The sequence below is a fragment of the Oryctolagus cuniculus genome, chromosome 16 (assembly GCF_051225735.1).
Source record: "Oryctolagus cuniculus isolate XC-2025 breed Fujian yellow rabbit chromosome 16, ASM5122573v1, whole genome shotgun sequence".
NCBI lineage: Eukaryota > Metazoa > Chordata > Mammalia > Lagomorpha > Leporidae > Oryctolagus > Oryctolagus cuniculus.
The window spans coordinates 13,506,442-13,531,058 of NC_142882.1; the positions used below are offsets into that span (position 1 = coordinate 13,506,442).

Genomic DNA, 24,617 nt, shown 5'->3' on the forward strand with positions numbered 1-24,617 from the left:
CTATTATTTTTACTTGTTGAATTATAAATATAAATAATCACTATATTTAGTGATTATAAAGTGAATTGAAAGTTTGTTGTTAAAAATTAAATATTAATTTATTTATTTGAAAACCAGAGTTACACAGAGAGAAAAGGAGAGGCAGAGAGAGAGTGAGAGGGGTCTTCCAACTGCTGGTTCACTCCTCAACTGGCTGCAAAGGCCAGAGCTGTGCTCAGCTGAATTCAGGAGACAGGAGATTCCTCTGGGTCTCCCACATGGGTGCCAGGGCCCAAGACTTGGGTCATCCTCCACTGCCTTCGCAGGCCATAGCAGAGAGCTGGGTTGGAAGAGGAGCAGCTGGGACTTGAACTGGCACCCATATGGAATGTCAGCACTAGAGGCAGCGGCTCCACTCACTACACCACAGCGCCGGCCTCCAAAGTAAATATAATTTTTTTATTTTTTATTTTTATTTATTTTAATTTTTTTTTGACAGACAGAGTGGACAGTGAGAGCGAGAGACAGAGAGAAAGGTCTTCCTTTGCCATTGGTTCACCCTCCAATGGCCACCGCAGCCTGTGCACTGCGGCCGGCGCACCGCACTGATCTGATGGCAGGAACCAGGTACTTATCCTGGTCTCCCATGGGGTGCAGGGCCCAAGTACTTGGGCCATCCTCCACTGCAGTCCCTGGTCACAGCTGAGAGCTGGCCTGGAAGAGGGGCAACTGGGACAGAATCTGGCGCCCCGACCGGGACTAGAACCCGGTGTGCCGGTGCCGCAAGGGGGAGGATTAGCCTAGTGAGCCGCGGTGCCGGCTTCAAAGTAAATATAATTTAATGACGCTTCTTTTACAAGATTTGATACATCAGAGCAGAAAATTGCAGAAATGGAACATGAAAAATTAATTCAGGTGAATGCGTTTAGCGGGGATAATATTTAAACAATTGGCAAATCAGTTGCCATTTAAACTCTTTCAGAACTAACAGAAAACAAAAATTGCATCTTGATTTCTGTCTCTGAGTAAGACTCAGATTCCATATTGAGGTACATCAAGGCTTGTCTAAAAAGTTCATGAAGAGAAGTGTGTGCATAGGCAGTTTGCTTCTTTCCCACATCTGCACTGAAGAACTCATTCCTTTCCATGAATCTGACCCTCTTCATAGGTGGTTGTGGAAGAACTACCAACATGCCCTGGCCTTTCACTTTGCCATCCAGGAGATCAATAAGAATCCCTACTTATTACCAAACATGTCCCTGGGTTACCAATTCTACAATGGTTTTCCCAGTGATCAGCTCACCTTGTGGAGCACTCTGCACTGGCTCTCAGGACAGGGTATATTTGTCCCTAACTACAACTGCAAAAAACAAGACAAATTAGTCGCCATCATTGCAGGAACCACAGCAACATTTTCTGCTGAAATTGGAACCCTTTTGGAGCTCTACAAAACCCCACAGGTATGTGTGTTCTGAATTTCAGAGAAGAATGTTAAAGTTTTTCCTAACACCATTCTCTCATCTGTGTTGAAAAGGCAATGTAGAAACCAAGAATAAGAGAGGGAAGAGATGTGCAATTCAGGACATGCTCAAGCTGACTTACCTCAAATGGTAGAATTAGAAACAGAGAGGGAAGAGATGTGCAATTCGGGACTTACCTCAAACGGTAGAGTTAGAAACATACCAGGGGATTCCAATTCAATCCCATCTAGGTGGCATGTACCAATGCCATCTCACTAGTCCCAGTGATCAATTTCTGTTCACAATTGATCATAATGATAGGACTAAGAACCAAAGGGATCACATAAACAAGAATAGTGTCTGCAAATACTAGCTGATAGAATAAAAAAGGGAGAGAATGATCCAACATGGGAAGTGAGATACACAGCAGACCCATAGAATGGCAGATGTCCTAAACAGCACTCTGGCCTCAGAATCAGCCCTTAAGGCATGCAGATCCAGCTGAAAAGCCCATGAGAGTATTTCAGGCATGGAAAGCCAAGACACTCTGGGGGAAAAAAAAAAAAACTTAAAGGAAAGATCTCTGCGAGTGAGATCCCAGTGGAAAGAACAGGTCATCAAAGAAGGAGGTACCTTTCTCTGAAGGGAGGAGAGAACTTCCACTTTGACCATGGCCTTGTCTAAATATGATCAGAGTTGGTGAACTCAAAAGGCTTCCATAGCCTTGGCAATTCATGACAAGAGCCTAGGGTGATTACTGATGCCATAAACAAGAGTGTCGATTTGTTAAGTCAACAACAGGAGTCACTGTGCACTTACTCCTCATGTAGGATCTTTGTCCTTAGTGTGCTGTACATTGAGATCTAATGCTATAACGAGTACTCAAACAGTATTTTTCACTTTATGTTTCTGTGTGGGAGCAAACTGTTGAAATCTTTACTTAATGTATGCTAAACTGATTTTCTGTATATAAAGAGAATCGAAAATGAATCTTGATGTGAATGAAAGGGGAGAGGGAGTGGGAAAGGGGAGGGTTGCGGGTGGGAGGGACGTTATGGGGGGAAGCCATTGTAATCCATAAGCTGTACTTTGGAAATTTATATTCATTAAATAAAATTAAAAAAAGAAATCCAATACTAAAAAAAAAAAAAAAAAAAAAAAAAAAAAAAAAAAACACAAGAATATATATCCCACCATGATTTTAAGTGGGAAAACCCTGGCCTGTGAAATTATTAACAGAAGGAAGGAGGTAGGTAGAAAGGGAAGGGGCAGTGAATGCTGAGGGTCTCCACTCAGATTCCTACCTAGGGCCAATATATCCATCCCTACCATTGGATTTATTGACTTCATTGTATTCACAGCTCAGTATCTCAAAGGTAATTTCCACAGCACCAAGAAGTGTACTGTCCAAGGTGGCATCCACAGGTGATAATGTAGATGTGGGTATTTAAAAACCTGGACATTTGCTTTTCCTTTGGGACATCACAGAGGACCATGCCTTCCCTAAGTTTGCTAAGAGTGTTCGAGGCTCAGTTCCAGTGAAATGGGTGTTCCTGGACTCCATCATCCAAACCTCCCTCACTCACCTGCACTGAAAGATTCCTTCAGAAGAATCTCACTGAGTGTTCTATTTACAATTCCTGACATGACAGATTGTTTTTCCTAACAATTTGGTTTGAGAGGCAGAAAGAGACATAACAGAGGTCTTCCATTCATTGGTACACTCACTAATGTGCTGGGAGTCTGGCAATTGTAGGCCCTGGGTATAGGAATTCTGTTCAGGTCTTCCATGAGGGTTAACTATTTCAATTAATCAAGACATTACAGCTGCCTCCCAGGATCTGCATTAGCAAATCAGTGATTTATAAAACCCAGTACACACCATCAGCAATATAGGCCCATTACTGCCAAAAAAAAAAAAAAAAAGACTTCAGTCGCATAAGAGGATTCTAAGCTGGAAAAATTATTTCACCAAAATCAGAGTGAGTAATTGTGATTTTCATGACAAGTTATGTGATTTTGTGAAAAGAAATGAAATCCAGTGTATCAGGAGATCCATACAGACTTTGTCATGGTTTACATGCCACATGGGTTCTATCCCACATTTGGGTGAGAGAGAGCAGGATATTATCTTGGTGGTATTGCATTCAGAATTGATGCCTTCCCAGTTTGCACTGCAGGATGTGAAGAGAAAATAGGGATATGACACATTTTCATGCTATCACCTTTATTCCAAAGGCTAAGGACATGAGAAGCATGGTGTTCTTTGTGTGCAGAATAACAGAATTCAGCTATCTCTAGAGCAATCTTTCTTTTTACCCAGTAACATTCTCCTCAAAGGCCTCCCTTGGAGAGAATATCTCAGCCTTACCCCAACAAAGATAATTCACAGTTATGACTACTTTGGCTTTCAGATCACCTATGGCCCTTTCGATCCTCTGCTAAATGATAAAGACCAGTTTCCCTCACTCTATCAGATGGCCACCAGTGACAGCTCTGTGGTCCATGGAATGATCTCCTTGTTGCTGCATTTTGGCTGGACTTGGGTGGCGCTCTTTGTATCTGATGATATGAAAGGAGAGCAGTTCCTTCGGTACTTCGAGGCAGAGATGGTAAAGAAAGGTCTCTGTGTGGCCTTCACACAAAAGCTCCCTGCCACTAAGAGACTGTATGCCTCCACTGATATCATTTTCATGACTGGGATCAGCCTTTCTTCTGCAAATGTGCACATACTCTATGGTGAAGTAAGGAGCCTCATCAATGTGGACTTTGCAGGAGGATACTTTTTAACCGTGGGCAAGGTGTGGATCATGGTAGCAAAGTGGAACATTGTTGTGCATGAGACATACCACGTACTGCACTCTTTCCATGGAGGCTTCTCATTTTCACCACACAAGGGGGAAATCCCAGGCCTCAAACATTTTCTCAAGACAGTGGACCCTTCCCACTACCCAGAAGACTTTTACTTCACTAAACTATGGTTTCACATTTTCACCTGCCTACCTTCTGGGTCGCTATGTGGAGAAATAGGAGACTGCCCACCAAACACTTATTTAGAGTTTTCCCCAGGAGACATCGACATAATGACTCTATCTTACTCTAGCTATTTCATCTACAATGGTGTGTATGCAGTGGCCCATGCCCTCCATAAGATGTTTCTAGAGAAAGTAGAAATGGGATCTCCAGGAGATGCAGCTCAACCTAAGCTTCTCCCTTGGCAGGTAAACCTCCTCCAGAACAGGACAGGCATGAAGCCCTAATATATTTGCACTTTTTTTACTGAAGTAGAACTCCATGGTTTTTGTCATATACTGCCAGATAAGGTTTAAAAAGTTAATCAAATTCTCAACTAAGTTTCTATAGGAGAGCTGAGTGGAAAGAAACCCACATGGTATCAATTTTAAGCATTAGTGAGATATAAAATTCTAAGTATAGATAATTTAACACATATAACTCATGTGTTTGTCTTATTTTGGATCTACAAGGACTGCTAGACATCTTCAATTTTAGAAAAATGTATATCTTTAAAAAACTAGACTTATGTCAAATTTTAAAAGCATTAATATTCTGACTTTTAAGTTTACTTTGTTGAACCCTAGAAGAAGCTCAGGTAAGAACACAACTGGTTACCATCATTAAAATTATCCTTTAGCACACCCATCCATGACAGACCCATGTTTAAGTGCAAAGCTTACCTTCCCTAAAGCCCCAACTAAACCTCCTTTCTGGTCATGGATACAGCAGAGTGCATGCCTAAGCCAGCTAATATAATTTACTGTTTGTATCAAATCACTTCCCATCATTTCTTCAGGCAATGATAGAATAGTTCCCCTCACATGAACCCATGACATGGTGACCACCCAAACCCAACTAAGTCTCTCCTAAGAAGAATCCCTGAGGATTATGAGCCTGGGAAGTGACTGCTTAGTGCATGTACACCACTCAATAACCTGTAACTTGAATTCCATTTCTGGGATTTCTTCAATCTCATTGTCTTCACAATCTAGTATTGAAGTGTTGTGTACTTTTGTGGCCATCATAGTGTCTTTCTTATTCTGTTTCTTGAACTGGTGCATTTGTTGATCGTCATTTGTGGAGATACTAGTTGGTTTCTGTGTTTTATCACTGTGGTGGCTTTCATCTTTGGACTATGTGTGGATTAATGGAATGTCTGCTTCCAGGAAATCCCTAGAGCTTTGTGGTAGATATGTCCAGGAAGCTCTTTTCAGTGTTCCAGGGTGAGGTTTGTAACTGAGGTGACACACCCAGGTTTGGCATAGTAAATCTCTATCTCTTTCTCTCTTGTTTTTTTTTTTTTTGATCAGATAGGTTTGTTTTTGTCTGTTGGTGTAGACTCAGCTGAGCTCCTCTACTCAAAGGAGACCAGTTACGGGGTGCTAGCTCCAGTGTGTATATTATTTGTTTGCTCTGCCATAAGGACCACACAGAGGATCTGTGCAGTCCTCGGTGTAAGCTCAGATTCTCCAACAATGTCCCTGGCCAGCTCACCAGGGAGCCCTGATCATATGGCACCTCCAGCAGTGAGTGCCCAAAGTGTCAGCCACAGGCTGAGTCCTCTTATATGTTTGTCTTGTTTTGGATCAACAGGGACTGCTGGAAATCTTCAGTTTTAGAAAAATGTGTATCTAAAAAATAGGCTTATGTCAAATTTTAAAAGCATTAATAATGTGACTTTTAAGATTACTTTGTTGAACTCTAGAAGAAGCTCAGGTAAGAACACAACACAATCCTGCACACAAGCCTCCCACAGTCACAAGCACTCAGCCCCCTGTCCTCCTCACCAGACTCAGGAGTCTCTGCTTGGCTGTTTGCTGGTGCAGCTGTTATGTATGTCCAAGGTTATGCCTGTTCTCTATCAGCTTGTTACAGGACACAGTTGCAGAGTAATTGGAGAGAGAGAAAACATGCCCCCTACTTTGTTTATTTTCCTGTAGTTTGGCAGGTACACTATCCCCCATGGGACTCCAAGCTGGATTCCCTCTAAGCTCTTCCTGCAGCTTTTCGCCAGTTGCTTGGCTCCTGCGGATTGGTCTCACCTCACTCTCCAACACTGGTGCAGAGGCTCTCAGCTGCTGGGGTCCTGAGTTGTGCATGTCCTTACCCTCCACATAGGTCCACTGTGTCCCTCCAATTTGTGTAGAATTTCCTCTGCTGTTTTCTTCCTAACACTTCCCTGAGCCTGCAGTCCTTCTACTTTTTCTTAAACTATGTTCTCCTAGACTACAGCAGCCATCACCCTCCCTTCTCCACCATTTTAATCCCATCTCTAGCACCTAAACTTGAATGCTGTACATCTTACAATTATGTTTGTCCTCTAGCTTCACCCACTCCTGAAGAAAATCCAGTTTAGGAACAGTGCTGGAAGTGACATATCTTTCCATGAAACAAGGCACAATGTGGTACAATATGATATCCAGAATATTGTGAATTTTCCTGTGGGCCTTGGGTTGATGGTCAACATTGGAAAGTTTTTCTCTAAGAGTTCACATGATCAAGCCTTGGTCATCAATGAAGAGATGATAGAATGGCCTATTGCATTCAAAGAGGTATGGATCCCTTTCAATACCACAGGCCTACATAGAGGTCTGAGTAGAATCTTGGGAGTAGATTAATTACGAAGCCTTTATGTAAGCATCAGAGTCTCAGTTCACATCATGGTTTCCAAATACATGGTAATACTTATATATGTAGCTAATCCTTACATATTCTTATATATATATATATATAATCCTTATTATATATATATTATAATCCTTATAATATATATATTACAATCCTTATAATATATATATAATCCTTACATATTATATATATATATATATATATATATATATATAGGTAATCCTATATATATATATAAAATATATGTAGGTTATCCTGTATATAGGTAATATATATTATGTATTCTTATATATATAGAGAGGTAATCCTTATATAGTCTTAGGTAATGCATGTTGAATGAATGTGCAACTTGGAATAATCTACTGATTTATTTTTAATTTATTTTTAATTTTATTTATTTTTGGCGGAGCCAAGGTGGTGGAATAGTGAGGGCGCGCACCAATAGTCCGGGAAAATTTAGTTTAATAAAAGGGGAGTTACGGTAGCCGCAGAAAAAAGAACCAGGAAAAAATTGCACGGGAATCGTGAATCAGAGGACCTACTGGGAGAACAAGGTCGCCCACCGTGCGGAAGCCAAGTCGCGGGACCGAGCCGCAGAAGCCCCAGTGCTCCAAGGGGAGTGCATGCCACACAAACAACAGCGGGGAGACTTGGGACGCTCAGGGCTCCGAGTCCACACATCGGCGCTGGAAGGGGAGGTGAGCTCAATAACCGGAGACATTGGTGGGGAAACGGGGGTCAGAATCTAGAGGGGGGCCGGAAAGTGCAGCAAACTCACTACCGGAAAGAAGGAAAAAAAAAAAAAAAGCTTCGGGGTTTCTCTTCCCCCTAACCTTGCAAAGGTTACAAGGCTGCAAGGCTAGAAGAATTCCCAAGAGACAAAGAGCAGGCCTGCTCTCTGGATTTACATATCAATGGGGGAGAGCTAAGGAACTGAGTCACTACAATTCAGTAGCCTAGGCAACCCAGTGGGAATCCAGAGGAGCCAAAGACTGGAAGCTAAATACCATCAATTCTGCACAGCCATGCCCTGCGGTGTTACTTACCCCCTGAATAAATAAAATAAATAAATAAATAAAAAGAGAGAGATTTACCACGCATAACCTGAGGGTGTCACCTTTGCACACCCTTAACCTGGAAGAACCAGGCAGAGCTCTCAGGCCGCACCCATCTCAAGCCTCCAAGGCTCCTCCAACAGCAGGCAGTCCACTTAACACGGACACAGTATAAAAAAAAAAAAAAAAGAAAAAAAAAAACGCACAGTGACGCAAGAAGAATTAACTATGCCGAGTAACAAACACAGAAATAGAGGGAGCAAGATCAACGATGACACTATGATGCCTCCAAATAAGCAAAACACCCCAAGCCAAGAGTATGAAGATGATGAGATAGAAGAAATGCAAGATACGGATTTCAAAAAATTTATGATAAGAACATTTAGAAGTTTTCAAAAGCAAATCCTTGAACTACAGAAATCCTTAATGGACAAGATTGAAAATCTCTCTCGTGAAAACGAAATTTTAAGGAAAAGTCAAAATGAAACTCAGAAACTAGTAGAACAGGAAAGTGTTATAGTGAAGAGAAATCAAAATGAAATGAAGAGCTCAATAGATCAAATGACAAACACATTAGAAAGCCTTAAAAGCAGAATGGGTGAAGCAGAAGAGAGAATATCGGACCTAGAAGATAGAGCACAGGAAAACATACAGTCAAACCAAAGAAAAGAAGAGGAAATTAGAAACCTAAAAAATATTGTTGGGAATCTACAGGATACTATTAAAAAACCAACATTCGAGTTCTAGGAGTTCCTGAAGGCATGGAGAGAGAGAAAGGATTGGAAGGCCTTTTTAGTGAGATACTAGCAGAGAACTTTCCAGGTTTGGAGAAGGACAGAGATATCCTAGTACAGGAAGCTCATAGAACCCCCAATAAACATGACCAAAAGAGATCCTCACCACGACACGTGGTAATTAAACTTACCACAGTGAAACATAAAGAAAAGATCCTAAAATGTGCAAGAGAGAAACGTCAGATTACTCTCAGAGGATCTCCAATCAGACTCACAGCTGACTTCTCATCAGAAACCCTACAAGCTAGGAGGGAATGGCGAGACATAGCACAGGTGCTAAGAGAGAAAAATTGCCAGCCCAGAATATTATATCCTGCCAAGCTCTCATTTGTGAATGAAGGTGAAATAAAGACCTTTCATAGCAAACAGAAATTGAAAGACTTTGTGGCCACTCGTCCGGCCCTGCAAAAGATACTTAAAGATGTGCTACACTCAGAAACACAGAAACACGGCCATCAATATGAAAGAAGGGAAAGGAAGAACACCTACCAGTAAAAGAGCATGGGAAGCTCAAAGCATATACTAGAAAATATTTCCAGGAAAATGGCAGGGCAAAGTCACTACGTATCAATAGTCACATTGAACATTAATGGTCTGAATTCTTCAGTTAAAAGACACCGTTTAGCTGACTGGCTCACAGAACACAACCCAACTATTTGTTGCCTACAAGAAACACATCTCTCTAACAGAGAGGCATGCAGACTGAAAGTGAAAGGTTGGAAAAAGATATTCCATGCCAACAGAAACCCAAAAAAAGCAGGTGTAGCCATATTAATATCAGACAAAATAAACTTTAATGCAAAAACTGTTAAGAGAGACAAAGAGGGACACTATATAATGATTAAGGGTTCAATTCAACAGGAAGATGTAACTATTATAAATGTATATGCACCTAATTACAGGGCACAAGTCTATTTAAAAGATATGTTAAGGGACTTAAAGGGAGATTTAGATTCCAATACAATAGTACTGGGGGACTTCAATACTCCACTCTCAGAAATAGACAGATCATCCGGACAGAAGATCAACAAGGAAACAGCAGATTTAATTGACACTATTGCCCAAATGGATCTAACAGATATCTACAGAACTTTCAACCCTACATCTACAGACTTCACATTCTTCTCAGCAGCGCATGGAACCTTCTCTAGGATTGACCACATACTAGGCCATAAAGCAAGTCTCAGCAAATTTAAAAGAATTAGAATCATACCATGCAGCTTCTCAGACCACGGCGGGATGAAGCTGGAAATTAGCAACTCAGGAAACCCCAGAAAGTATGCAAACACATGGAGACTGAACAACATGCTCCTGAATGAACACTGGGTCATTCAAGAAATCAAAAGAGAAATCAAAAACTTTCTGGAAGTAAATGAAGACAACAACACAACATATCAAAACTTATGGGATACAGCAAAAGCAGTATTGAGAGGCAAATTTATAGCAATAGGTGCCTATACCAAGAAATTGGAAAGGTACCAAATAAATGAGATTTCAGTGCACCTCAAGGACCTAGAAAAACTGCAGCAAACCAAACCCAAATCTAGTAGGAGAAGAGAAATAATTAAAACCAGAGAAGAAATTAACAGGATTGAATCCAAAAAAACATTACAAAAAATCAGCCAAGCGAGAAGCTGGTTTTTTGAAAAAATAAACAAAATTGACACCCCATTGGCCCAACTAACTAAAAAAAGAAGAGAAAAGACCCAAATCAATAAAATCAGAGATGAAAAAGGAAACGCAACAACAGACACCACAGAAATAAAAAGAATCATCAGAAATTACTACAAGGACCTGTATGCCAGCAAACAGGAAAACCTATCAGAAATGGATAGATTCCTGGACACATGCAATCTACCAAAATTGAACCATGAAGACATCGAAAACCTAAATAGACCCATAACTGAGACAGAAATTGAAACAGTAATAAAGGCCCTCCCAACAAAGAAAAGCCCAGGACCAGATGGATTCACTGCTGAATTCTACCAGACATTTAAAGAAGAACTAATCCCATTTCTTCTCAAACTATTCAGAACAATCGAAAAAGAGGGAATCCTCCCAAATTCTTTCTATGAAGCCAGCATCACCTTAATCCCTAAGCCAGAGAAAGATGCAGCACTGAAAGAAAATTACAGACCAATATCCCTGATGAACATAGACGCAAAAATCCTCAATAAAATTCTGGCCAATAGAATACAACAACACATCAGGAAAATCATCCACCCAGACCAAGTGGGATTCATCCCTGGTATGCAGGGATGGTTCAACATTCGCAAATCAATCAATGTGATTCACCACATTAACAGGCTGCAGAAGAAAAACAATATGATTATCTCAATTGATGCAGAGAAAGCATTTGATAAAATTCAACACCCTTTCATGATGAAAACTCTAAGCAAATTGGGTATAGAAGGAACAGTCCTCAATATAATCAAAGCAATTTATAAAAAACCCACAGCCAGCATCCTATTGAATGGGGAAAAGTTGGAAGCATTTCCACTGAAATCTGGCACCAGGCAGGGATGCCCACTCTCACCACTGCTATTTAACATAGTTCTGGAAGTTTTAGCCAGAGCCATCAGACAAGAAAAAGAAATCAAAGGAATACAAATCAAGAAGGAAGAAGTCAAACTATCCCTCTTTGCAGACGATATGATTCTGTACTTAGAGGATCCAAAGAACTCTACTAAGAGACTATTGGAACTCATAGAGGAGTTTGGCAAAGTGGCAGGATATAAAATCAATGCACAAAAATCAACAGCCTTTGTATACACAAGCAATGCCATGACTGAGAAAGAGCTGCTAAGATCAATCCCATTCACAATAGCTACAAAAACAATCAAATACCTTGGAATAAACTTAACCAAGGACGTTAAAGATCTCTACAATGAAAATTACAAAACCTTAAAGAAAGAAATAGAAGAGGATACCAAAAAATGGAAAAATCTTCCATGCTCATGGATTGGAAGAATCAACATCATCAAAATGTCCATTCTCCCAAAAGCAATTTATAGATTCAATGCAATCCCAATCAAGATACCAAAGACATTCTTCTCAGATCTAGAAAAAATGATGCTGAAATTCATATGGAGGCACAAGAGACCTCGAATAGCTAAAGCAATCTTGTACAACAAAAACAAAGCTAGAGGCTTCACAATACCAGATTTCAGGACATACTACAGGGCAGTTGTAATCCAAACAGCATGGTACTGGTACAGAAACAGATGGATAGACCAATGGAACAGAATTGAAACACCAGAAATCAACCCAAACATCTACAGCCAACTTATATTTGATCAAGGATCTAAAACTAATTCCTGGAGCAAGGACAGTCTATTCAATAAATGGTGCTGGGAAAACTGGATTTCCACGTGCAGAAGCATGAAGCAAGACCCCTAACTTACACCTTACACAAAAATCCACTCAACGTGGATTAAAGACCTAAATCTACGTCCTGACACCATTAAGTTATTAGAGAACATTGGAGAAACCCTTCAAGATATTGGCACAGGCAAAGAATTTCTGGAAAAGACCCGGGAGGCACAGACAGTCAAAGCCAAAATCAACTATTGGGATTGCATCAAATTGAGAAGTTTCTGTACTGCAAAAGAAACAGTCAGGAGAGTGAAGAGACAACCGACAGAATGGGAAAAAATATTTGCAAACTATGCAACAGATAAAGGGTTAATAACCAGAATCTACAAAGAGATCAAGAAACTCCACAAAAACAAAACCAACAACCCACTTAAGAGATGGGCCAAGGACTTCAATAGACATTTTTCAAAAGAGGAAATCCAAATGGCCAACAGGCACATGAAAAAATGTTCAAGATCACTAGCAATCAGGGAAATGCAAATCAAAACCACAATGAGGTTTCACCTCACCCCGGTTAGAATGGCTCACATACAGAAATCTACCAACAACAGATGCTGGCGAGGATGTGGGGAAAAAGGGACACTAACCCACTGTTGGTGGGAATGCAAACTGGTCAAGCCACTATGGAAATCAGTCTGGAGATTCCTCAGAAACCTGAATATAACCCTACCGTTCGACCCAGCCATCCCACTCCTTGGAATTTACCCAAAGGATTTTAAATTGATAAACAAAAAAGCAGTCTGCACCCTAATGTTTATTGCAGCACAATTCACAATAGCCAAGACCTAGAACCAACCTAAATGCCCATCAACGGTAGACTCGATAAAGAAATTATGGGATATGTATTCTTTAGAGTACTATACCGCAGTAAGAAACAACGAAATCCAGTCATTTGCAACAAAATGGAGGAATCTGGAACACATCATGCTGAGTGAAGTAAGCCAGTCCCAAAGGGACAAATACCATATGTTCTCCCTGATCGGTGACAACTGACTGAACACCAAAAAGGAAACCTCCTGAAGTGAAATGGACACTATGAGAAATGGTGACTTGATCAGCATAGCCCTGACTGCTAATGGACAACTTAATACATTATCCCTCATAGTATATTTTTTTTGTCTGTTCTACTTAATATGACTGGTTTAATTCTGTAATTATCACACAGTTATTCTTAAGTGTTGAAAATTAACTGAAATGTGATCCCTGTTAAACATAAGAGTGGGAATAAGAGAGGGAAGAGATGTATAATTTGGGGCATGCTCGGGCTGACTTGCCCCAATTGGTAGAGTTGGAAACATACCAGGGGATTCCAATTCAATCCCATCAAGGTGGCATGTGCCAATGCCATCTCACTACTCCAAGTGATCAATTTCAGTTCACAATTGATCATAATGAAAGGACTAAGAGTCAAAGGGAGCACATAAACAAGTCTAGTATCTGCTAACACCAACCGATAGAATAAATAAAGGGGAGAGTGATCCAACATGGGAAGTGAGATACTCAGCAGACTCATAGAATGGCGGATGTCCTAAATAGCACTCTGGCCTCAGAATCATCCCTAAAGGCACTCGGATCTGGCTGAAAAGCCCATGAGAGTATTTCAGGCATGGAAAGCCAAGACACTCTGGCAAAAAGATCTCTGTGAGTGAGATCCCAGTGGAAAGAACAGGTCTTCAAAGAGGGAGGTGCCTTTCTCTGAAGGGAGGAGAGAACCTCCACTTTGACTATGACCATGTCTAAACAAGATAAGAGTCGGAGAACTCAAGGGGCTTCCATAGCCTTGGAAACTCATAACTGGTGCATAGGGAGATTACTGATGCCATAAACAGGAGTGTCAATTTGTAAAGTCAACAACAGGAGTCACTGTGCACTTACTCCTCATGTAGGATCTCTGTCCTTAACGTGCTGTACACTGAGGCTTAATGCTATAACGAGTACTGAAACAGTATATTTCACTTTGTGTTTCTATGGGGGTGCAAACGACTGAAATCTTTACTTAATGTACACTAAACTGATCTTCTGTAAAAAAAAAAAAAAAAAAAGAAAGAAATTATCAATTCCCAACTTGACTCTCACTGGGATTAAACATGACAATAGGTCTGATCTGATTTCATCATCATTTAAAAAAAATCATCTATTATTTTTCACTTTATGTTTCTGTGTGGGAGCAAACTGTTGAAATACTTAAGGTATACTAAGCTGATCTACTGTATATTAAGATAATCGAAAATGAATCTTGATGTGAATGGAAGGGGAGAGGGAGTGGGAAAGGGGAGGGTTGTGGGTGGAAGGGACGGTATGGGGGGGGAAGCCATTGTAACACATGAGTCGTACTTTGGAAATTTATATTCATTAAATAAAAGATAAAAAAAATTATTTATTTGAGAGGTAGAGTTATAGCAGTGAGAGGGAGAGACAGAGAGAAATGTCCTCCATCCAGTGGTTCACTCCCCAAATGGCTGCAATGGCCATGCTGTGCTGATCTGAAGCCAGGAGCCAGGTGCTTCCATCCAGTCTCCCATATGGGTAAAGGGGTCCAAGGACTTGGGCCATCTTCTACTGCTTTCCCAGGCCACATCAGAGAGCTATATTGGAAGAAGAACAGCCAGGACTAGAACTAGTGACCATAGGGGATGCCAGTGCCAAAGGTGGAGGATTAACCTAATGTGCCACAGCACCAGCCCCTGATTTATTTTTTTTAATTTGAACACATATATTTTGTAGATGTTTAGTGAATAGAATGAAGGCTATAAATGAAAAAAAATAGAGAGATTAGTGTATAGACACATAAATACTAAATATATCTATATATTCTGAAGACCTTAATCACATATGGTGAGGGTCTTTATGTTGTGATGCATGATGAACACAGTGGACTATGGGTTGACTTATCATTCACCTCTTTGTAGATAGCATTTCCTTTTTTCATTTCACATGCTACTCAGTCTTCCACAATTTATTCTACATAACATCTTGATATTGACAATAATTTGTCATGTTTCCAAAATATGATATTTTCTGCATGACCAAATATAACAACAATGCATTGCACCCAAGTGATGTGTTTATCTCTAAAATTAATGGCCTGCCTGAATGGAAAATATCAGAAATGTACTAAACACAATTATTGTTTCGTAACACATTCTAACCATTTCTATGTTGACCTGAATTTTTCATAGTTACTCTCAGTGGTGTGCCTCCATATCATGTCTTTTGTTTCTTTTATCTGTGCTATAAAATATTCTAATCAACTAAGTATGAGTTCATGGTCAATTTTTTCTCAGACATTCTAGTTTTCAGAATCATTGCCACATAGAAACCCACATTAAACATATTTTGGATATAGTGGTTCAATAAGAGATAAATGGCAGGGGATGTTAGTTGGTGATGTGTGAAATAAAAGTGATTAAGTACATTTGTAATATTTGGTACATGTTGACAAAGTACACTGATGACCACAGAAGCTCCAAGTTAGCCACCTAGCTAATGATGACATGGCAGGGGTCGGAGGAGACACAGAGATGACCTTAAACTGAAGGTCACATTTTCTGTTGTGAGGGGTTAAGCATTGAAATTCTATCAATGTGGCCAATAATCAAGATGAATGTTTCTACTTTTTCCTTTCAGACTCCTCAATCTGTGTGTAGCCAGAGCTGTGGCCCAGGATTCAGGAAAGTGCCACAGGAAGGAAGACCTGTCTGCTGCTATACTTGCACTTTTTGCACAGACAGAGACATTTCCAATCAGACAGGTAGAAACCGTATCCATTTCTACTGATATCTCCACTGTCATAATTATACTACTCAGCCAAAAAAGAATGAAATCCTGCCATTTGCAACAACAGTGATGCAACTGGAAGCCATTATGCTCAGTGAAATAATCCAGTCCCCAAAAGATAAATATCATCATATGTTTTCTCTATATTTAGTAGTTAATATAGACTACAAAAAAGCATTGCTTAAGAATGAAACTGACATCTTAGGATTTCATTATGTTTTTAGCTCTTTTCTATACTCCTGTGGAACAGTGTGCTGTTTCTACATTTTACTTCTTGAACATTATGGCTAATGGTGCATTAAGTCTGTGGTTATAAAGCAATTGAATTTGTATTATTGTAAAAGTTAAAACAAGAAAGGAAGGAAGGAAGGAAGGAAGGAAGGAAGGAAGGAAGGGAGGAAGGAAGGAGGAGTATTCTGGGAGGGAAGGGAGGAGGGAAGTATGGCTACCATTTTAGAGTTGTTTCTATAAAATATATGAAATCTGTTCTCTTTACATTGATAAAAATTTAAAATAAGAATAAATAACCCAAAGTGAATTGTGATTGGGAATGTGATGGGAGAGAGAGTGGGAGGTGGGGGATGGGAGGGTTGCATGTGAGAGGGAGGTTATAGGGGGGAAAAGCCACTGTAATCCAAAAGTTGTACTTTGGAAATTTATATTTATTAATTAAAAGTTAAAAAAAAACAAAAACAAAAACAAAAAATGAAAAAAAACAAGAATTTTTGTAATGAGATTGTAGTGAACCATTGCTATGAATACAAACATTCACTTGTTATCTCCATACATCCATTTTATGATCGCTCGCTATGTCTACCACATTATGAGTAGACTGGTTTCTGGTGGCGCTCATCCTTTTGGGCTTAATTGTGCTATTGATTTGACAAGACATCTTATTTTACCCTCCAATTCTGAGAGAGGCAGTCCTAATCTGAGCTCTTCCAATGGGCTGTGCTTAAATCTAGGCAATACATGTAAAAAGCATCACCACCAAGCTTAGTTATGCTTCCTTAGAAGAGCAAATCCATGTATTTTCATGCATAAATGCAATGTACAGGGACGGTGCAAGTTGATACAGAAATGTTTTATTACTCTTGTACCATATTTAGCATTATGCGTGTGAAATATGAAGACAATATATAATCATAAAAGATGCAGATTGGCATCATTAAAAAGGGTCTTTGCACAAGATAAACATTTAAGGAATTACCTATGAAAGCCAAATATATCAAATTATGTAAAGTAGACATACACTAATTAGAAAATGCTTCCATTATTCAAAATACAGAGCAGATAATACTTTTTAAAAGATTTATTTTATTTATTTGAAAGACAGTTACAGGGTCAAGTAGAGACAGAGAAAGAAGTCTTACATCTGCTGGTTCACTCCCCAGATGGCTGCAATGGCCAGAGCTGCACTGACCAGAAGCCAGGGGCCAGGAGTTTCTACCAGGTCTCCCATGGCAGGTGCAGGGGCCCAAGGACTTGGGTCATCTTCTACTGCTACCCCAGACCATAGCAGAGAGCTGGATCAAGGGGCAGCTGGGAATGGAACCGGCACCTGTATGGGGTGCTGGCCAGGGCATTAACTTGCTGAGCCACATCACCGGCCCAAAAATAGTTTTTATTGCTCAAAAATAATAATTCAATGACCATTAATGCAGCAGTAGAAAGCACTTAATTTTTCACACTTCAGAGAAAGAATACATTTATCAGGTGTAAAGATTATAACAAATAATTTATCAGAGTGATGTGCAACACCCACTAAGTATATGAAACAAGAAACAAAAAAAAAATTACCATCATATGGGAATTCGTAGCTCATCACATAGGTGCTTGTGTGTGTCCAGATTGTCTCTGAGACAAAAGCTAGGAGCACCCACTGATTCTAGGAAGAGAGCATTCTCCCTGGATTGGGAATGCAGAGTTACCCTAGTGCATCTTGGTATATGATAGAGTCAGTCTGTTCTCAAAGTGGCAGTGCAAAAGTGACGCCTTTCCTGGACAGAAAAAGGCAGCAATTAAGTATCAATCCTGAGTCTCTCTTTTTCCTCAGATGCAGAGCAGTGCATCCCATGTGCAGATCACGAGTACCCAAACATGGAGAGAAACCACTGCCTCCCCAAGCTGGTGACCTTCTTAGCCTTTGAGGAATCCCTGGGGATGGCTCTGGCCTGCATGGTTCTGTGCTTCTCTGTCCTCACAGCTGCAGTCCTCTGGGTCTTTGTGAAGCACCGAGACACTCCCATCATCAAGGCCAATAACAGGACCCTCAGCTACATCCTGCTCATCGCCCTCCTCCTGTGCTTCCTCTGCTCCTTACTCTTCCTTGGCCGTCCCAACACAGCCACCTGCCTCCTCCAGCAAATAGCATTGGCCTTGTGTTCACAGTGGCTGTTTCTACTGTGCTGGCCAAACCATCACTGTGCTTCTGGCCTTCAAGCTTACAAAACCTGGAAGAACTATCAGGCGATTGCTGGTATCAGGAGTTTCTAACTCCCTCATTCCCATCTGCTTCCTGATCCAACTGGCTCTCTGTAGCATCTGGTTGGGAATCTCTCCTCCCTTCACTGAGTTAGATACACACTCTGAGCATGGCCATATCATCCTGGTGTGCAACAAGGGCTTGGCCACTGCCTTCTACTGTGTCCCGGGCTACCTGGGTTCCTTGGCCCTGGCAAGCTTCACTGTGGCTTTCCTAGCCAGGAACCTGCCCGACACATTCAATGAAGCCAAGTTCCTGACCTTCAGCATGCTGGTGTTCTGCAGTGTCTGGGTGACCTTCCTGCCTGTCTACCACAGCACCAAGGGGAAGGTCATGGTGGCCGTGGAGGTCTTCTCCATCTTGGCCTCCAGTGCAGGACTCCTGGGCTGCATCTTCCTCCCCAAGTGCTACATTATTCTCATAAGGCCTGAAAAGAATTCTTTGAAAGACTTAAAGAAAAGAGCAAGTTCTAAGGGATTCTAAAGATTTCCACTTGTTTAGCTGTCACATATTCAGAGTTTAGGACTGATAATCCAGACTGAAGTGGCATTTAAGCTATATGAAGGAAATGAAATTGATTTTTCCTTTAAATATAACTGGTGGGTTGGGTGTTTAGCCTAGTGATCTGAGAGAATGGCATCAGTTTCTGGCTCTGGTTTTTGCTCCTGACCTGGGCTACTGATTCCTAGGGCCCTGGAGAAAGTGGTGAATCTTCATGTAACTTTGTCCTGGCCATCCATGTAAAATTCTTGGGTCTGACTCCCTGTTGTTGGTTGTAGCCTCGACCCAGGAAAAAGCACTGGGGTTGAGGAGGTATGAGGCATTGAATAGGATTTCTCTTTGTCTCTATCACTAAACTTCTTTTTCTCTCCCTCTCAGAGTTAGTAATGGAGTTTAGGGAAAAATTTTAAATTGAGTAAAGTAAATCATGGTGTAAATCAAACCTCGGATGTGCATCAAGGCTATAACAGCAATGTTATTTTATATTAAATTGCTATTCCTAAAATTCTGGAGACTGAATTAATTTCTATTTATCAATGTGCAGACAATGTAAGTGTTCTTATTTGCTAAGACATCTAATTAACATGCTTCACGTTCTGTTTGCCCTGGCTATTGATTGTTTAACATATATTTCTTGGCATTGTGATTTAAGTGAGGTTTCTTTCCCAGAAACAGGAGGAGCATGGTCAAGCAGTGTTCCTTGTGGGGATGCCACGTTGTCCAAAAAATCTTAATAAATACTGATTGTTGAGTGGATTTTTGTGTAAGGTGTAAGTTGGGGGACTTGCTTCATGTTTCTGCACGTGGAAATCCAGTTTTCCCAGCACCATTTGTTGAATAGACTGTCCTTACTCCAGGGATTGGTTTTGGATCCTTGATCAAATATAAGTTGATTGTAGATGTTTGGATTGATTTCTGGTGTTTCTATTCTGTTCCATTGGTCGGTCTATCCATCTGTTTCTGTACCAGTACCATGCTGTTTTGATTACAACTGCCCTGTAGTATGTCCTTATATCTGGTATTGTGATGCCTCTGGATTTGTTTTTATTGTACAAGATTTCTTTAGCTATTTGAGGTCTCCTGTGTCTCCATATGAATTTCAGCATCATTATTTCCATATCTGAGAAGAATGTCTTTGGTATTTTTATTGGTATCACATTGAATCTATAAATTACTTTTGGGAGAATGGACATTTTGGTTATATTGATTCTTTCAATCCATGAGCATGAAAGATTTTTCCATATTTTGTTAGTCTCCTCTATTTCTTTCCTTAAGATTTTGTAATTCTCATCGTAGAGATCTTTAACATCCTTGGTTAAGTCTATTCCAAGGTATTTGTGTTTTTTGTGCCTATTTTGAATGGGATTAAAGATCTAAATCTATGACCTAAGATCATCAAATTATTAGAGAACATTAGAGAAACTCTGCAAAATATAGGTACCAGAAAAGACTTCTTGGAAAAGACCCTGGAATCACAGGCAGTCAAAGCCAAAATTAACATTTGGGATTACATCAAATTGAGAAGTTTCTGTACTGCAAAAGAAACAGTCAGGAAAGTGAAGAGGCAACTGACAGAATGGGAAAAGATTATTTTCAAACTATGCAACAGATAAAGGGTTAATAACCAGAATCTACAAAGATATCAAAACAAACAACCCACTTAAGAGATTGGTCAAGGACCTCAATAGACATTTTTCAAAAGAGGAAATCTAAATGGCCAACAAACACAAGAAAAAATATTCAAGATCACTAGAATCAGGGAAATGCAAATCAAAACCACAATGAGGTTTCACCTCACCCCGGTTAGAATGGCTCACATTCAGAAATCTACCAACAACAGATGCTGGTGAGGATGTGGAGAAAAAAGGACACTAACCCACTGTTGGTGAGAATGCAAACTGGTCAAGTCACTGTGGAAGTCAGTCTGGAGATTCCTCAGAAAGCTGAATATAACCCTACCATTCAACCCAGCCATCCCACTCCTTGGAATTTACCCAAAGGAAATTAAATTGGCAAAAACAAGACTGTCTGCACCTCAATGTTTATTGCAGATCAACTCATAATAGCTAAGACCGGAATCAACCCAAAAGCCCATCAACAGTAGACTGGATAAATATATTATGAGACATGTACTCCATAGAATACTATACAGCAGTAATAAAAATGAAATCCCGTCATTTACAACAAAATGGAGGAATCTGGAAATCATCATGCTGAGTGAATTAAGCAAGACCCAAAGGTACAAATATCATATGTTTTCCTTGAGCGGTGACAACTAACCGAGCATCAAAAAGGAAACCTGATGAAGTGAAATGGACACTATGAGAAACAGTGACTTGATCAGCCCTTGTCCTGACTGTTGATGTACAATTTAATACTTTATCCCTTTTCAAATTTTTTGTTCTACTTAATACTATTGGTTGAACTCTGTAATTAACACACAGTTATTCTTATGTGTTGAAATTTAACTGAAAAGTGATCCCTGTTAAATGTAAGAGTGGGAATAAGAGAGGGAGGAGATGTACAATTTGGGACATGCTCAAGCTGACTTGCCCCAAATGGTGGAGTTAGAAACGTGCCAGGGGATTCGAATACAATCCCATCGATGTGGCTTGTGCCAATGCCATGTCACTAGCCCAAGTGATCAATTCCAGGTCACAATTGATCATAATGATAGGTCTAAGAGTCAAAAGGATCACACAAACAAGACTAGTGCCTGCGAATACTAACTGATAGAATAAAAAAGGGAGAGAATAATCCAACATGGGAAGGGGGATACACAGCAGACTCATAGAATGGCTGATGTCCTAAACAGCACTCTGGCCTCAGAATCAGCCCTTACGGCATTGGGATCTGACTAAAAAGCCCAGGAGAGTATTTTAGGCATGGAAAGCCAAGACACTCTGGCAAAAAAAATCCCTAAATGAAAGATCTCTGCGAGTGAGATCCCAGTGGAAAGAACAGGTCATCAAAGAAGGAGGTACCTTTCTCTGAAGGGAGGAGAGAACTTCCACTTTGACTATGACCTTGTTGAAATAAGATCGAAGTCGGTGAACCCAAAAGACTTCCATACCTTGGCAACTCATGATTAGAGCCTAGGGAGATTACTGACGCCTTAAACAAGAGTGTCAATTTGTTAAGTCAACAACAGGAGTCACTGTGCACTTACTCCTCTTGTAGGATCTCTGTCCTTAATGTATTGTGCAATGTGAATTAATGTTGTAACTAGTACTCAAACAGTATTTTACACTTTATGTTCTGTCTGGGTGCAAACTGATGAAGTCTTTACTTAATATATACTAAATTGATCTTCTTTATATAAAGATAATTGAAAATGAATCTTGATGTGAATGGAATGGATAGGGAGCGGGAGATGGAGATGCGAGGGTTGCAGGCGGGAGGGAAGCTATGGGGGGGGGAGCCATTGTAATCCATAAACTGTACTTTGGAAATTTGTATTTACTAAATAAAAGTAAAAAAAAAAAAAAAAAAAAAAAACCTGTGATCCTACATGGGGAGTAAGTGCACAGTGACCCCTGCTGTTGATTTAACAATTGACACTCTTATTTATGACATCAGTAATCAGTCAAGGCTCTTGTCATGAGTTGCCAAGGCTATGGAAGCCTCTTGTGTTCACAAACTCCTATCTTATTAGGAGAAGGCCATAGTCAAAGTGAAAGTTCTCTCCTCCCTTCAGAGAAAGTTACCTCCTTCTGTAATGGTCCATTCTTTCTGATGGGATCTCACACACAGACATCTTACATTTAGGTTATTTTTTTGGCACTGTGTCTTGTCTTTCCATACCTATGAAAGTCTCAAGGGCTTTTTCGCCAGAGCCAAATGTCTTAAGGGTTGATTATGAGGACAGAGTGCTGTTTAGAACAGCTGCCATTCTATAAGTCTGCTGTGTATCCTGCTACCCATGTCAGACCATTATCTCCTTTTTAATTCTTCAGTTATTATTAGCATACACTAGTATTGTTTATGCTTTGCTTTTGCTTTTCATGATCAATTATAACATTAAACTGAACACTTTGACTAATGAGATGGCATTGGTACATGCCACCTTGATGGATTGAATTGGAATCCCTGCACATTTCTAGATCTACCATTAGGGCAAGTCCAAATGAGCAGGTGCCAAAGTGTATATCTCCTCCCACTCTTAGATTTAACAGAGATCACTTTTTCATATATTTAAATGCCTAAGAAAAATTGTGTGTTAATTAAAGTGTTCAACCAATGATATTAAGTAGAACAACAACAACAACAACAACAACAAAAAACACTAAAAGGAATAAAATAGTAAGTTGTTCCTCAACAGTTAGGACAAGGGCTGATCAGGTCATTGTTTTTCATAGTGCCCATTTCGCTTCAACAGGTTTCCTTTTAAGTGCTCATTTAGTTGTCACTGATCAGGGAGAACATATGATATTTGTCCCTTTCAGACTGGCTTATTTCACTCAGCATGTTTTCCAGATCCTTCAATTTGTTGCAAGTGACCATATTTCATCTTTTTTTACTGCTGCATAATATTCTATAGAGTGCATATCCCAGAATTTCTTTATCTAGTGTTTTGTTGCTGGGCATTTAGGTTGATTCCATGTCTTAGATATTGTGAATTGAGCTGCAATAAACATTGAGGTGCAGACAGCTCTTTTATTTGACAATTTCATTTCCTTTGGGTAAATTCCAAGGAGTGGGATGGGTGGGTATGTGGTAAGGCTATGTTCAGGTTTCTGAGGAATCTCCAAACTGTCTTCCATAGTGGCTTTACCAGTATACATTCGCACCAGCAATGGATTAGTGTGCCTTTTTCCCCACATCTTTGCCAGCATCTGTTGTTATTTGACTTCTGTATGTAAGCCATTCTATCTGGGGTGAGGTGAAAACTCATTGTGGTTTTGATTTGCATTTCCCTGATGGCTAGAGATCTGTTGGCTATTTGGATTATTATTATTATTATGTTATAATAATTATTATAATACCATTATAATTATATTAATTATAATAGTATTATTATAATGTAATTAAAATAATATTTCTTATTATTATCTGTTGGCTATATGGATTTTCTTTTTTTTATTATTATTATTTGACAGAGAGAGAGAAGGAGAGAAGGATCTTCCTTTCATTGGTTCACCTGTCAAATGCCTATTATGACCGGAACTATGCTGATCCAAAGCTAGTAGCCAGGTGCTTCTTCCTGTACTCCCATGCAGGTGCAAGGGCCCAACCACTTGGGTCATCCTCCACTGACTTCCTGTACTACAGCAGAGAGATTGGCTGGAAGAGGAGCAACAGGGACTAGAGCCTGATTCCCTTATATGATTCCAGCACCACATGCAGAGGATTAAATAAGTGATCCATGGCACTGGCCCGTGGATTTCCACTTTTGAAAAATATCTATTTAGGTCCTTGGCCCATCTCTTAAGTGGGTTGTTTGGTTTGTAGTTGTGGGGTTTCTTGATCTCTTTGTAGATTCTGGTTTTTAATCCTTTATCAGTTCTATAATTTGCAAATACTTTTTCCCATTCTTTCAGTTGCACTT

At 40.0% G+C, this 24,617-nt stretch overlaps 1 pseudogene; it reads left to right on the forward strand.

Moving 5' to 3' along the window:
- Nucleotides 1–1,232: 1,232 nt before the first annotated feature.
- LOC149121507 (vomeronasal type-2 receptor 116-like) lies at nt 1,233–19,051 on the forward strand (annotated as a pseudogene).
- Nucleotides 19,052–24,617: the final 5,566 nt, after the last annotated feature.